Below are 15,659 nucleotides of genomic sequence, written 5' to 3'. Positions count from 1 at the left end.
TGTAATGGAATTTATGAAACTGCTATGGTTGTAGATAACCTAGGAAATGATGTCTTGTGTATGGATTCTTCCAATAGTATGGATAGAGCATCCTTATGGCATTGTCGTCTTGGACATGTCAACAAGAAGCGCATAGCCCAACTCCAAAAGGATGGAGTGTTGGAGTCATTCGACCTTAGGGAAGATGACACGTGTGAATCTTGTTTACTTGGAAAGATGACCAAGTCACCCTTCACTGGCACTTGTGAGAAAGGTGAGGGTTTATTGGATCTCATACATATCGATGTGTGTGGGCCCTTTAGACCTACCACAAAGGATGGGAACCATTTCTATATGAATTTCACCGATGATTATAGTAGATATGGGTATATCTATGATGGGTTTTGAGCATTCTAACACTTCCTAAGTGTACATGCAACCCTAATAACCTTGGATCTATGTTTGTCTAATTGTCATGCAAAGTTGAATTCCAAGGTTATATTCCTATCTAGCATACATGGGAACAATTTTAACTTAAAGTATAGATAGAATAACTTACCTTGTTGTTGTTTGTGTTCCTTGAAACCTTGTGAGCCTAGCACCCCAAGTGTGATGCCTCAAATGCTTCACACAACACCAAATGCTCTTGGAAGAACTTATGAGAGAACACACACTTCTAAAAATCGGCCAAGCCCTCTTGATTCTTAGTGTAGCCGATTTTGGGTGGAGAATATGTTACTTATATAGTGTTGACACATCTAGGGTTAAACCCTAATGTGTCATGACTCTTCATTTCCATGACCCATGGGTTTGTAACTCCCATGGAGCATCCATGGAGCATCCTATGGGTGGAACCCAACTTGATGGTCCATGGAGCCTTTTAGCCCACTATACAAGATATGGATGAAACCCATATATTTAATTAGTTATCTTTTGATCACCTAATTAATTCCAAATTAATTCTTGATCAAACTAATCAAATAATATTATTAATATATTAGAACTTATAATATATTAATAATCTCCAAGTGTTATTTCTCTCATTTAGTCTATCCAATTGCATGGTGCCATGCAACCCAAATGGACCATGCCGGGTCGGGTCAAGTACATACCAGAAATAGTTATGGACTTAGACACCTTATCCAACAGTCTCCCACTTGGATAAGTCTAATAACTATTACTGCAAGTATGACTTCAGGAACCGATCGGCAATCGTAGCTCTTTTCAAGGTTTCTAGAAACTGAGAAGATGATGGTACGCCATTTAAGATAAGTGATCATATAATCCTCTGTTCTAGATATCATTCGGACAAATACATGGAACAATGTCTTACTTATTGTCCAACACTTGTTTCCCGATTTCCGATTTGTTTGACAAAGAACTTCATTGAACACATCAATTTAGTTCTGACCGGGCCCGGTACATAGGTCAAAACAAAATCATCGAGGGGCCCAGATATCAGCTTCTAATCCAAGAAGGAACAGATAAACTTCGACTCATATGTTTGTTCTACTACTCATTGAATTACACATAAGAGCGCGATTTTATAACATCGAGTTACCAATGCGTTTTTCGTACAATCAATGCATAACCAACTTGTAAGTAACAAATCATATCTCTAGGTTTAAAGATTTATATGATATTACCGTCTCACGATCACTCGAGATAGAATTCCATGAAGTGATTCCAGTGAGCGTGGGTTGAGTCCAATGCTCAGAACTTATGAGCACTCATGATTGTTGTAGCCTTGTCCCAGACCTCTACAACCAAACATGACAGTCTTGATTCATACCTACTTCCGACATATGACCGACTGTGGAGGTTTGAATAATATGTTATACCAAACAAAATTATTCTGGAAGTCAAAACATGCAAAAGAAATATATTAAACGATCGACAAGAGATAGTAACACTTTACTCATAAATAAAACACTTTTATTCATCATCAAATGTCAATTACACTTTACAAATTTCGAGGTTATCTAACTACTAAATCTGATATCATCCTTCAGCCCTATGCTCCAAGCATGCTGGAGATGCTTAACCCGAGTCAGTCCCTTCGTGAGGGGATCTGCCGGATTCTCATCTGATGATACCCTCTTTGCCACGAGGAGTCCTTCTTCGATCCGATGTCTGATGAAATGGTATTTTCTGTCGATGTGTCTGGATCTCCCGTGATCCCTTGGTTCCTTGGCTAAGGCAACAGCACTTTCACTATCACAGAAAATTTCCATTGGCTCTTTAATAGCTGGTACAACTCCAAGGTCTCCAATGAAGTTCCTCAGCCATAAAGCCTCCTTTGTTGCCTCGCTAGCTGCAATATACTCTGATTCACAAGTAGAATCTGCCACTGTCTCTTGCTTGGAACTCTTCCATGAAATTGCTCCTCCATTTAGGGTAAACACCCAGCCCGACTGAGAGCGGAAGTTATCCCTATCAGTCTGGAAGCTAGCATCACTATACCCTACAACTCTCAAGTCATCACTCCCACCGAGGGTAAGGACCCAGTCCTTAGTCCTTCGTAGGTACTTGAGAATATTCTTTACCGCAGTCCAGTGTGCCTTGCCAGGGTTCCCCTGAAACCTGCTAACCATGCTCAGGGCAAAAGCTACATCAGGTCGAGTACACGTCATAGCATACATGATCGATCCTACAGCCGAAGCATAAGGTACTCGACTCATTTGTGCTATCTCAGCCTCAGTGCTAGGTCTTTGTGTCTTACTCAGTTTGGCGTTACTCTGGATGGGCAATTCGCCTTTCTTGGAGTCTTGCATTCTGAATCTCTTCAGCACCTTATCCAAGTAGGTACTTTGACTAAGTCCAATTAGTCTTTTACTCCGATCTCTCAAGATCCTTATCCCTAAAATATAGGCAGCTTCACCAAGGTCCTTCATAGCGAAACACTTTCCAAGCCAGGACTTTACTTCCTGTAGGGTTGGAATGTCGTTTCCTATGAGTAGTATGTCATCCACATACAGTACCAAGAAGCTAACTATACTCCCACTAGCCTTGACATACACACAAGATTCATCTTCACTCCTAGAAAAGCCAAATTCCTTGACCTTTTCATCAAAGCAAAGATTCCATCTACGAGGTGCTTGCTTTAATCCATAAATGGACTTCTCAAGCTTACACACTCTATTAGGGTACTCGTTGCTGACAAAACCCTCTGGCTGACTCATGTAAACATCTTCAGCCAACTTTCCATTAAGGAAAGCGGTTTTGACATCCATTTGCCAAATTTCATTGTCATGAAATGCGGCTATGGCTAACAGAACCCGAATAGACTTAATCTTGGCTACCGGAGAAAAGGTCTCATCATAATCCACTCCAAGAATTTGAGAGAAGCCCTTTGCAACCAGTCTAGCCTTATAAGTGTGTACTTTACCATCCATGTCGGTCTTCTTTTTGAAGACCCATTTCCACCCTACAGTCTTTCGACCTGGTACATTCTCAACCAAGTTCCAAACTTGATTGTCATACATGGATTGTATCTCGCTATCCATAGCCTCTTTCCATTTAGCAGACTCGGGGCTTGCCATGGCTTCCTCGTAGCTGTTAGGGTCATCTTGACTTACTAGTGTCTTATCACTAATAAGTGTCTCACCTTCTGCAGTAATATGGAATCCATAGTAATGCTCAGGTGCACTCCTAACTCTCGTGGAACGCCTCAGAGGTACAGATTCGTCAATTGGCTCAACAGGAGTTTCCTCCTCAAGTTGAGGGCTAGAGTTTGAAGTTCCTTCACCACTTGACTCTTGAATTTCTTCAAGATCAACTTGCCTCCCACAGTCTCCTTGGCTTATAAACTCTCTTTCTCGAAAGACTCCTCTTCTTGCTACAAAGACCACATTGTCACTAGGTCTGTAGAAGAGGTAACCAAAGGATTGATGTGGGTAGCCGATGAAAATACACCTCTCGCTTCGGGGTTCGAGCTTATCATGAGTCTCGCATCTCACGAAAGCCTCGCAGCCCTAAATCTTGATGTGGTCTAGTTTAGGTACTTTACCAGTCCACATCTCGTGAGGAGTTTTGGCAACTTTCTTTGTAGGGACTAGATTAAGGATATGGGCGGCAGTCTCTAAGGCATACCCCCAGAATGAGATTGGTAGCGAAGCTCGACTCATCATGGAACGAATCATGTCCAACAAGGTTCGATTACACCTCTCAGCCACACCATTCAAATGCGGTGTCCTGGGAGGTGTCAATTGTGAGACAATCCCACATTCCTTTAGATAGTCGAGGAACTCTGAACTAAGATACTCACCACCTCGATCGGATCGAAGCATCTTAATGTTCCTGCCCAATTGATTCTCGACTTCCTGTTTAAATTCCTTAAACTTCTCGAAAGTCTCTGACTTATGCTTGATTAAGTAGACATATCCATATCTACTGTAATCATCAGTAAAAGTCAAATAAAAACGATTAGCATCCCTTGTGGCATGTTTGAATGGTCCACACACATCCGTGTGTATAAGGTCCAACAAACCTTCACCCCTTTCACACGAGCCTGTGAAGGGTGACTTTGTCATTTTTCCAAGTAAGCATGATTCGCAACTATCATTTGACTTTAGGTCAAACGACTACAAGACTCCATCCTTTTGGAGTTGGCCTATGCGTTTCTTGCTTATATGTCCAAGACGACAATGCCATAATGATGCTTTATCCAAGTTATTATTATTAGTAGAATCAATACACAAAACATTATTTCCTGAGTTATCTACAACAGATACAGCTTCATACACACCATCACAAGGTAATGCTTTAAAATAAAGAACATTATTAAAGAAAGCATTAATCGAACCAACTTCATTATCAAATGAAAAGGTGAAACCTTGTTTGTACAATGCATGAAAGGAAATAATATTTCTTGCCATTTCTGGCGAATAACAACATTTATTCAAATCTAAATTTAACCCACTACTTAGCGATAAAGTATAAACTCCAATCTTGGTGACAGGTGTAACTTTCCTATTCCCCATGATTAAGTTTATTCTTCCTTGCTCCACATTCTCACTTCTTCCTAGTCCCTGCAAGTCACAACAAAGATGAATACCGCAACCGGTATCAAGGACCCAAGATTTCGAATGGGGTGAGTTATTAGAAATGATAGTGTAAATACCTGCATGGTTGGGTTTGACTTTCCCATCCTTTACATCCTGCTGGTACTTTGGGCAGTTCCGCTTCCAATGAGCTTTTTCATGGCAATAGAAGCATTCAGCCTCTTTTGGGTCAGAAGAAGGAGTAATGAAACCTTTCTTGGTTCCACTTGAAGAAGAGCCATCAAGGGTCCGAGCCTTGGTACCCTTCGAAGATCTCTTTCTCTTCCTCCCTCGACTTTGCCCAATTGCCAAGACCGGAGTTGAGTCTGGAGTAGGAGTGATAGCAACCGACTTCCCCTTAAGACCTGTTTCTGCGGTCTTGAGAAGTCCCTGAAGTTTGCTGAGCGTGACCTCTTCCTTGTTCATGTGATATGTCATGCGGAATTGATCATAGCACGATGGTAAGGAGTGCAAAATGATATCTATTGCAAGCTCCTCAGGGAAGTTCACATTAAGCTTCAGCAAACGATCCACATACCTTTGCATTTTCTGCATGTGGCTCGTGACGGACTCTCCGTCCTTCATCATGGTTGTTATCATGGAGCAGATAACTTCGTACCTCTCTTGTCGTGCACTTTGATGGTATCTTTCCATCAAATCTTGGTGCATTTCATAAGGGTAGAAGTCTTCATAAGACTTTTGGAGTTCAGCTGTCATGGTGGCCAACATAATGCAAGCCACCTTGGTTGCATCTCTTTCATGAGTATGAAAGTCAGCGATCTCCTGGGGAGTTGCAGTGGACTCGTCAATTTCCTTAAGCTCCTTGTCAAGGACATATTCTTTGTCCTCGTAGCGGGTAATCATCCTGATGTTTCTGATCCATTTATTGAAGTTGGATCCATCAAAGGTGACTTTCCCACACAAACTCATAAGAGTAAAGGAGCCATTAGGATTCGAGCCAGAAGCATTGTTTGAAGACATCTGAAACAGAAGAACAAGTTTAGTTTAGATTTAAGAGAGTCCTTAATAAAACACCCAAATGTAATATTAAGGCTAGGATCCAATCACAATATAATATAACTTAGAAGAGGTATGCCGTAATCTAAGCTATACCATATTTGAAAGGTAGGTGAATGACGATTCACCAATTTCCACCACGAAAACCGAAATATTAGATATTTAGTTTTTATTGGTTTTAGAAATTCCTAGATTCTTTGAGATTCAATGAACTTTTCAAAGGCATGTTTCAATCTCGAGAGTGCCCTCCAGGTTTTTGTGACTGGGATGCCGAGGATCACAAAACGAGGTGTGAAGTAACCATGCAAATCACTTGGTACCCTTAAAGTTTATCACTCAATCGATGTGCCGGTAAACCACACACGCTCCACCGATACTATAATAAACCTTAAGTCACCCTTTACCTACCTTGTTAAGTCCATGTTAGTGTGCCGGTTAACCACACACGCTCCACCAACGACTTAGACAAAGTGTAAAGTGTAATTTCATGGATTAGCACCTTATTCACATTTTTCCTAAAGTAACTAAGATTGGGAATTTAATAAACATTTAGTTACTTTATTATAATCATCATACTTTGAATGAGAATTTATAAGTCCTTGTCTTACCCATTCGGCTAACGACCCTCCACCAGTCAAGCAAGCGGTGGGTGAGAATATACACCCATTAAGTCACCATTTTATAGGCAACAACCTTATACCCACCTTATAGACCGGCTTCGTGAATGAGGCGTACTAGCGGTAAGACGACTTTATTCTTATACATATATATATATATATATATATATAATTATTAAATCATCATAATATAAGTATAAGGGTTGAATTTTAACTTTTAAAATTCTAGGGGTTGGAACTTAAAGTTTTAACTTAACTTTACTTGTTCCAAAACTTGAGGGAAAGTTTTGTAACTTTCAAAACTTTTCATTTCTTGTAACTTATGAGTTTAATAGAGTAATAAAATGAAGACTCTTCATTTTTCTAACTCTTGTGTTTTCTTAATGGTTTTAACTCAAGTGTGACTCCTGGTTTTCCATAACTTAAGGATAAGTTATGGACTCCATTAAAACACATTATGATCAAGAATTAATCTACCACATAGGTTACAAATAATTCCTATGATCATCTAAAACATCATAAGAACAAGAACATGAATATGAACATAATCAAAAATTACATAAGACTTTGTAATTTTGATAACTAGTTGTTGTAAATGAATTAGCAAAGTCATTACACCACCAAAAACAAGTTTTCAATTACCAAAACAGTTTAGGGTAATATTTCTAATTCATTTCCAGCAACTGAATCGAAATTCTGCACTCAGTCAACCCTACTTGCCGAGTGCATAAACTGACTCGCCGAGTTGGTTGAAGATACTCATGGACTCGACGAGTCCCCCCTATAGAATCGACGAGTCCATTCGCAGACAGCAAAATTTCCAATTCTGTTTCAACTTTTAAGCACAAATAAGAGCAAACAAGCCTAGGCTCTGATACCACTGATGGGTTTTGAGCATTCTAACACTTCCTAAGTGTACATGCAACCCTAATAACCTTGGATCTATGTTTGTCTAATTGTCATGCAAAGTTGAATTCCAAGGTTATATTCCTATCTAGCATACATGGGAACAATTTTAACTTAAAGTATAGATAGAATAACTTACCTTGTTGTTGTTTGTGTTCCTTGAAACCTTGTGAGCCTAGCACCCCAAGTGTGATGCCTCAAATGCTTCACACAACACCAAATGCTCTTGGAAGAACTTATGAGAGAACACACACTTCTAAAAATCGGCCAAGCCCTCTTGATTCTTAGTGTAGCCGATTTTGGGTGGAGAATATGTTACTTATATAGTGTTGACACATCTAGGGTTAAACCCTAATGTGTCATGACTCTTCATTTCCATGACCCATGGGTTTGTAACTCCCATGGAGCATCCATGGAGCATCCTATGGGTGGAACCCAACTTGATGGTCCATGGAGCCTTTTAGCCCACTATACAAGATATGGATGAAACCCATATATTTAATTAGTTATCTTTTGATCACCTAATTAATTCCAAATTAATTCTTGATCAAACTAATCAAATAATATTATTAATATATTAGAACTTATAATATATTAATAATCTCCAAGTGTTATTTCTCTCATTTAGTCTATCCAATTGCATGGTGCCATGCAACCCAAATGGACCATGCCGGGTCGGGTCAAGTACATACCAGAAATAGTTATGGACTTAGACACCTTATCCAACAGTCTCCCACTTGGATAAGTCTAATAACTATTACTGCAAGTATGACTTCAGGAACCGATCGGCAATCGTAGCTCTTTTCAAGGTTTCTCGAAACTGAGAAGATGATGGTACGCCATTTAAGATAAGTGATCATATAATCCTCTGTTCTAGATATCAGTCGGACAAATACATGGAACAATGTCTTACTTATTGTCCAACACTTGTTTCCCGATTTCCGATTTGTTTGACAAAGAACTTCATTGAACACATCAATTTAGTTCTGACCGGGCCCGGTACATAGGTCAAAACAAAATCATCGAGGGGCCCAGATATCAGCTTCTAATCCAAGAAGGAACAGATAAACTTCGACTCATATGTTTGTTCTACTACTCATTGAATTACACATAAGAGCGCGATTTTATAACATCGAGTTACCAATGCGTTTTTCGTACAATCAATGCATAACCAACTTGTAAGTAACAAATCATATCTCTAGGTTTAAAGATTTATATGATATTACCGTCTCACGATCACTCGAGATAGAATTCCATGAAGTGATTCCAGTGAGCGTGGGTTGAGTCCAATGCTCAGAACTTATGAGCACTCATGATTGTTGTAGCCTTGTCCCAGACCTCTACAACCAAACATGACAGTCTTGATTCATACCTACTTCCGACATATGACCGACTGTGGAGGTTTGAATAATATGTTATACCAAACAAAATTATTCTGGAAGTCAAAACATGCAAAAGAAATATAGTAAACGATCGACAAGAGATAGTAACACTTTACTCATAAATAAAACACTTTTATTCATCATCAAATGTCAATTACACTTTACAAATTTCGAGGTTATCTAACTACTAAATCTAATATCATCCTTCAGCCCTATGCTCCAAGCATGCTGGAGATACTTAACCCGAGTCAGTCCCTTCGTGAGGGGATCTGCCGGATTCTCATCTGATGATACCCTCTTTGCCACGAGGAGTCCTTCTTCGATCCGATGTCTGATGAAATGGTATTTTCTGTCGATGTGTCTGGATCTCCCGTGATCCCTTGGTTCCTTGGCTAAGGCAACAGCACTTTCACTATCACAGAAAATTTCCATTGGCTCTTTAATAGCTGGTACAACTCCAAGGTCTCCAATGAAGTTCCTCAGCCATAAAGCCTCCTTTGTTGCCTCGCTAGCTGCAATATACTCTGATTCACAAGTAGAATCTGCCACTGTATCTTGCTTGGAACTCTTCCAAGAAATTGCTCCTCCATTTAGGGTAAACACCCAGCCCGACTGAGAGCGGAAGTTATCCCTATCAGTCTGGAAGCTAGCATCACTATACCCTACAACTCTCAAGTCATCACTCCCACCGAGGGTAAGGACCCAGTCCTTAGTCCTTCGTAGGTACTTGAGAATATTCTTTACCGCAGTCCAGTGTGCCTTGCCAGGGTTCCCCTGAAACCTGCTAACCATGCTCAGGGCAAAAGCTACATCAGGTCGAGTACACGTCATAGCATACATGATCGATCCTACAGCCGAAGCATAAGGTACTCGACTCATTTGTGCTATCTCAGCTTCAGTGCTAGGGCTTTGAGTCTTACTCAGTTTGGCGTTACTCTGGATGGGCAATTCGCCTTTCTTGGAGTCTTGCATTCTGAATCTCTTCAGCACCTTATCCAAGTAGGTACTTTGACTAAGTCCAATTAGTCTTTTACTCCGATCTCTCAAGATCCTTATCCCTAAAATATAGGCAGCTTCACCAAGGTCCTTCATAGCGAAACACTTTCCAAGCCAGGACTTTACTTCCTGTAGGGTTGGAATGTCGTTTCCTATGAGTAGTATGTCATCCACATACAGTACCAAGAAGCTAACTATACTCCCACTAGCCTTGACATACACACAAGATTCATCTTCACTCCTAGAAAAGCCAAATTCCTTGACCTTTTCATCAAAGCAAAGATTCCATCTACGAGGTGCTTGCTTTAATCCATAAATGGACTTCTCAAGCTTACACACTCTATTAGGGTACTCGTTGCTGACAAAACCCTCTGGCTGACTCATGTAAACATCTTCAGCCAACTTTCCATTAAGGAAAGCGGTTTTGACATCCATTTGCCAAATTTCATTGTCATGAAATGCGGCTATGGCTAACAGAACCCGAATAGACTTAATCTTGGCTACCGGAGAAAAGGTCTCATCATAATCCACTCCAAGAATTTGAGAGAAGCCCTTTGCAACCAGTCTAGCCTTATAAGTGTGTACTTTACCATCCATGTCGGTCTTCTTTTTGAAGACCCATTTCCACCCTACAGTCTTTCGACCTGGTACATTCTCAACCAAGTTCCAAACTTGATTGTCATACATGGATTGTATCTCGCTATCCATAGCCTCTTTCCATTTAGCAGACTCGGGGCTTGCCATGGCTTCCTCGTAGCTGTTAGGGTCATCTTGACTTACTAGTGTCTTATCACTAATAAGTGTCTCACCTTCTGCAGTAATATGGAATCCATAGTAATGCTCAGGTGCACTCCTAACTCTCGTGGAACGCCTCAGAGGTACAGATTCGTCAATTGGCTCAACAGGAGTTTCCTCCTCAAGTTGAGGGCTAGAGTTTGAAGTTCCTTCACCACTTGACTCTTGAATTTCTTCAAGATCAACTTGCCTCCCACAGTCTCCTTGGCTTATAAACTCTCTTTCTCGAAAGACTCCTCTTCTTGCTACAAAGACCACATTGTCACTAGGTCTGTAGAAGAGGTAACCAAAGGATTGATGTGGGTAGCCGATGAAAATACACCTCTCGCTTCGGGGTTCGAGCTTATCATGAGTCTCGCATCTCACGAAAGCCTCGCAGCCCTAAATCTTGATGTGGTCTAGTTTAGGTACTTTACCAGTCCACATCTCGTGAGGAGTTTTGGCAACTTTCTTTGTAGGGACTAGATTAAGGATATGGGCGGCAGTCTCTAAGGCATACCCCCAGAATGAGATTGGTAGCGAAGCTCGACTCATCATGGAACGAATCATGTCCAACAAGGTTCGATTACACCTCTCAGCCACACCATTCAAATGCGGTGTCCTGGGAGGTGTCAATTGTGAGACAATCCCACATTCCTTTAGATAGTCGAGGAACTCTGAACTAAGATACTCACCACCTCGATCGGATCGAAGCATCTTAATGTTCCTGCCCAATTGATTCTCGACTTCCTGTTTAAATTCCTTAAACTTCTCGAAAGTCTCTGACTTATGCTTGATTAAGTAGACATATCCATATCTACTGTAATCATCAGTAAAAGTCAAATAAAAACGATTAGCATCCCTTGTGGCATGTTTGAATGGTCCACACACATCCGTGTGTATAAGGTCCAACAAACCTTCACCCCTTTCACATGAGCCTGTGAAGGGTGACTTTGTCATTTTTCCAAGTAAGCATGATTCGCAACTATCATTTGACTTTAGGTCAAACGACTACAAGACTCCATCCTTTTGGAGTTGGCCTATGCGTTTCTTGCTTATATGTCCAAGACGACAATGCCATAATGATGCTTTATCCAAGTTATTATTATTAGTAGAATCAATACACAAAACATTATTTCCTGAGTTATCTACAACAGATACAGCTTCATACACAGCATCACAAGGTAATGCTTTAAAATAAAGAACATTATTAAAGAAAGCATTAATCGAACCAACTTCATTATCAAATGAAAAGGTGAAACCTTGTTTGTACAATGCATGAAAGGAAATAATATTTCTTGCCATTTCTGGCGAATAACAACATTTATTCAAATCTAAATTTAACCCACTACTTAGCGATAAAGTATAAACTCCAATCTTGGTGACAGGTGTAACTTTCCTATTCCCCATGATTAAGTTTATTCTTCCTTGCTCCACATTCTCACTTCTTCCTAGTCCCTGCAAGTCACAACAAAGATGAATACCGCAACCGGTATCAAGGACCCAAGATTTCGAATGGGGTGAGTTATTAGAAATGATAGTGTAAATACCTGCATGGTTGGGTTTGACTTTCCCATCCTTTACATCCTGCTGGTACTTTGGGCAGTTCCGCTTCCAATGAGCTTTTTCATGGCAATAGAAGCATTCAGCCTCTTTTGGGTCAGAAGAAGGAGTAATGAAACCTTTCTTGGTTCCACTTGAAGAAGAGCCATCAAGGGTCCGAGCCTTGGTACCCTTCGAAGATCTCTTTCTCTTCCTCCCTCGACTTTGCCCAATTGCCAAGACCGGAGTTGAGTCTGGAGTAGGAGTGATAGCAACCGACTTCCCCTTAAGACCTGTTTCTGCGGTCTTGAGAAGTCCCTGAAGTTTGCTGAGCGTGACCTCTTCCTTGTTCATGTGATATGTCATGCGGAATTGATCATAGCACGATGGTAAGGAGTGCAAAATGATATCTATTGCAAGCTCCTCAGGGAAGTTCACATTAAGCTTCAGCAAACGATCCACATACCTTTGCATTTTCTGCATGTGGCTCGTGACGGACTCTCCGTCCTTCATCATGGTTGTTATCATGGAGCAGATAACTTCGTACCTCTCTTGTCGTGCACTTTGATGGTATCTTTCCATCAAATCTTGGTGCATTTCATAAGGGTAGAAGTCTTCATAAGACTTTTGGAGTTCAGCTGTCATGGTGGCCAACATAATGCAAGCCACCTTGGTTGCATCTCTTTCATGAGTATGAAAGTCAGCGATCTCCTGGGGAGTTGCAGTGGACTCGTCAATTTCCTTAAGCTCCTTGTCAAGGACATATTCTTTGTCCTCGTAGCGGGTAATCATCCTGATGTTTCTGATCCATTTATTGAAGTTGGATCCATCAAAGGTGACTTTCCCACACAAACTCATAAGAGTAAAGGAGCCATTAGGATTCGAGCCATAAGCATTGTTTGAAGACATCTGAAACAGAAGAACAAGTTTAGTTTAGATTTAAGAGAGTCCTTAATAAAACACCCAAATGTAATATTAAGGCTAGGATCCAATCACAATATAATATAACTTAGAAGAGGTATGCCGTAATCTAAGCTATACCATATTTGAAAGGTAGGTGAATGACGATTCACCAATTTCCACCACGAAAACCGAAATATTAGATATTTAGTTTTTATTGGTTTTAGAAATTCCTAGATTCTTTGAGATTCAATGAACTTTTCAAAGGCATGTTTCAATCTCGAGAGTGCCCTCCAGGTTTTTGTGACTGGGATGCCGAGGATCACAAAACGAGGTGTGAAGTAACCATGCAAATCACTTGGTACCCTTAAAGTTTATCACTCAATCGATGTGCCGGTAAACCACACACGCTCCACCGATACTATAATAAACCTTAAGTCACCCTTTACCTACCTTGTTAAGTCCATGTTAGTGTGCCGGTTAACCACACACGCTCCACCAACGACTTAGACAAAGTGTAAAGTGTAATTTCATGGATTAGCACCTTATTCACATTTTTCCTAAAGTAACTAAGATTGGGAATTTAATAAACATTTAGTTACTTTATTATAATCATCATACTTTGAATGAGAATTTATAAGTCCTTGTCTTACCCATTCGGCTAACGACCCTCCACCAGTCAAGCAAGCGGTGGGTGAGAATATACACCCATTAAGTCACCATTTTATAGGCAACAACCTTATACCCACCTTATAGACCGGCTTCGTGAATGAGGCGTACTAGCGGTAAGACGACTTTATTCTTATACATATATATATATATATATATATATATATATATATATATATATATATATATATATATATATATATATATATATATATATATATATATATATATATATATATAATTATTAAATCATCATAATATAAGTATAAGGGTTGAATTTTAACTTTTAAAATTCTAGGGGTTGGAACTTAAAGTTTTAACTTAACTTTACTTGTTCCAAAACTTGAGCGAAAGTTTTGTAACTTTCAAAACTTTTCATTTCTTGTAACTTATGAGTTTAATAGAGTAATAAAATGAAGACTCTTCATTTTTCTAACTCTTGTGTTTTCTTAATGGTTTTAACTCAAGTGTGACTCCTGGTTTTCCATAACTTAAGGATAAGTTATGGACTCCATTAAAACACATTATGATCAAGAATTAATCTACCACATAGGTTACAAATAATTCCTATGATCATCTAAAACATCATAAGAACAAGAACATGAATATGAACATAATCAAAAATTACATAAGACTTTGTAATTTTGATAACTAGTTGTTGTAAATGAATTAGCAAAGTCATTACACCACCAAAAACAAGTTTTCAATTACCAAAACAGTTTAGGGTAATATTTCTAATTCATTTCCAGCAACTGAATCGAAATTCTGCACTCAGTCAACCCTACTTGCCGAGTGCATTCCATTGAAATTCTGTTTTCAACTTTTAAGCACAAATAAGAGCAAACAAGCCTAGGCTCTGATACCACTGATGGGTTTTGAGCATTCTAACACTTCCTAAGTGTACATGCAACCCTAATAACCTTGGATCTATGTTTGTCTAATTGTCATGCAAAGTTGAATTCCAAGGTTATATTCCTATCTAGCATACATGGGAACAATTTTAACTTAAAGTACAGATAGAATAACTTACCTTGTTGTTGTTTGTGTTCCTTGAAACCTTGTGAGCCTAGCACCCCAAGTGTGATGCCTCAAATGCTTCACACAACACCAAATGCTCTTGGAAGAACTTATGAGAGAACACACACTTCTAAAAATCGGCCAAGCCCTCTTGATTCTTAGTGTAGCCGATTTTGGGTGGAGAATATGTTACTTATATAGTGTTGACACATCTAGGGTTAAACCCTAATGTGTCATGACTCTTCATTTCCATGACCCATGGGTTTGTAACTCCCATGGAGCATCCATGGAGCATGCTATGGGTGGAACCCAACTTGATGGTCCATGGAGCCTTTTAGCCCACTATACAAGATATGGATGAAACCCATATATTTAATTAGTTATCTTTTGATCACCTAATTAATTCCAAATTAATTCTTGATCAAACTAATCAAATAATATTATTAATATATTAGAACTTATAATATATTAATAATCTCCAAGTGTTATTTCTCTCATTTAGTCTATCCAATTGCATGGTGCCATGCAACCCAAATGGACCATGCCGGGTCGGGTCAAGTACATACCAGAAATAGTTATGGACTTAGACACCTTATCCAACAATCTACTTGATCAAGCACAAGTCACAAACGTTTGAAAAGTTTAAAGAATTCAAACATGAAGTGGAGAATCAATTAGGCAGGAACATCAAGATGCTTCGATCCGATCGAGGAGGAGAGTACCTAAGTCTTGAATTCCACGACTATCTCAAGGAATGCGGAATAGTTTCGCAATTGATGCCACCTAGGACACCGCAGTTGAATGGTGTGGCAGAAAGG

Source organism: Lactuca saligna, chromosome 7, assembly GCF_052625555.1.
Source record: "Lactuca saligna cultivar CGN05327 chromosome 7, ASM5262555v1, whole genome shotgun sequence".
Lineage (NCBI taxonomy): Eukaryota > Viridiplantae > Streptophyta > Magnoliopsida > Asterales > Asteraceae > Lactuca > Lactuca saligna.
The sequence above is the reverse complement of the archived record's forward strand: the minus strand, read 5'-3'. Positions refer to the sequence as shown.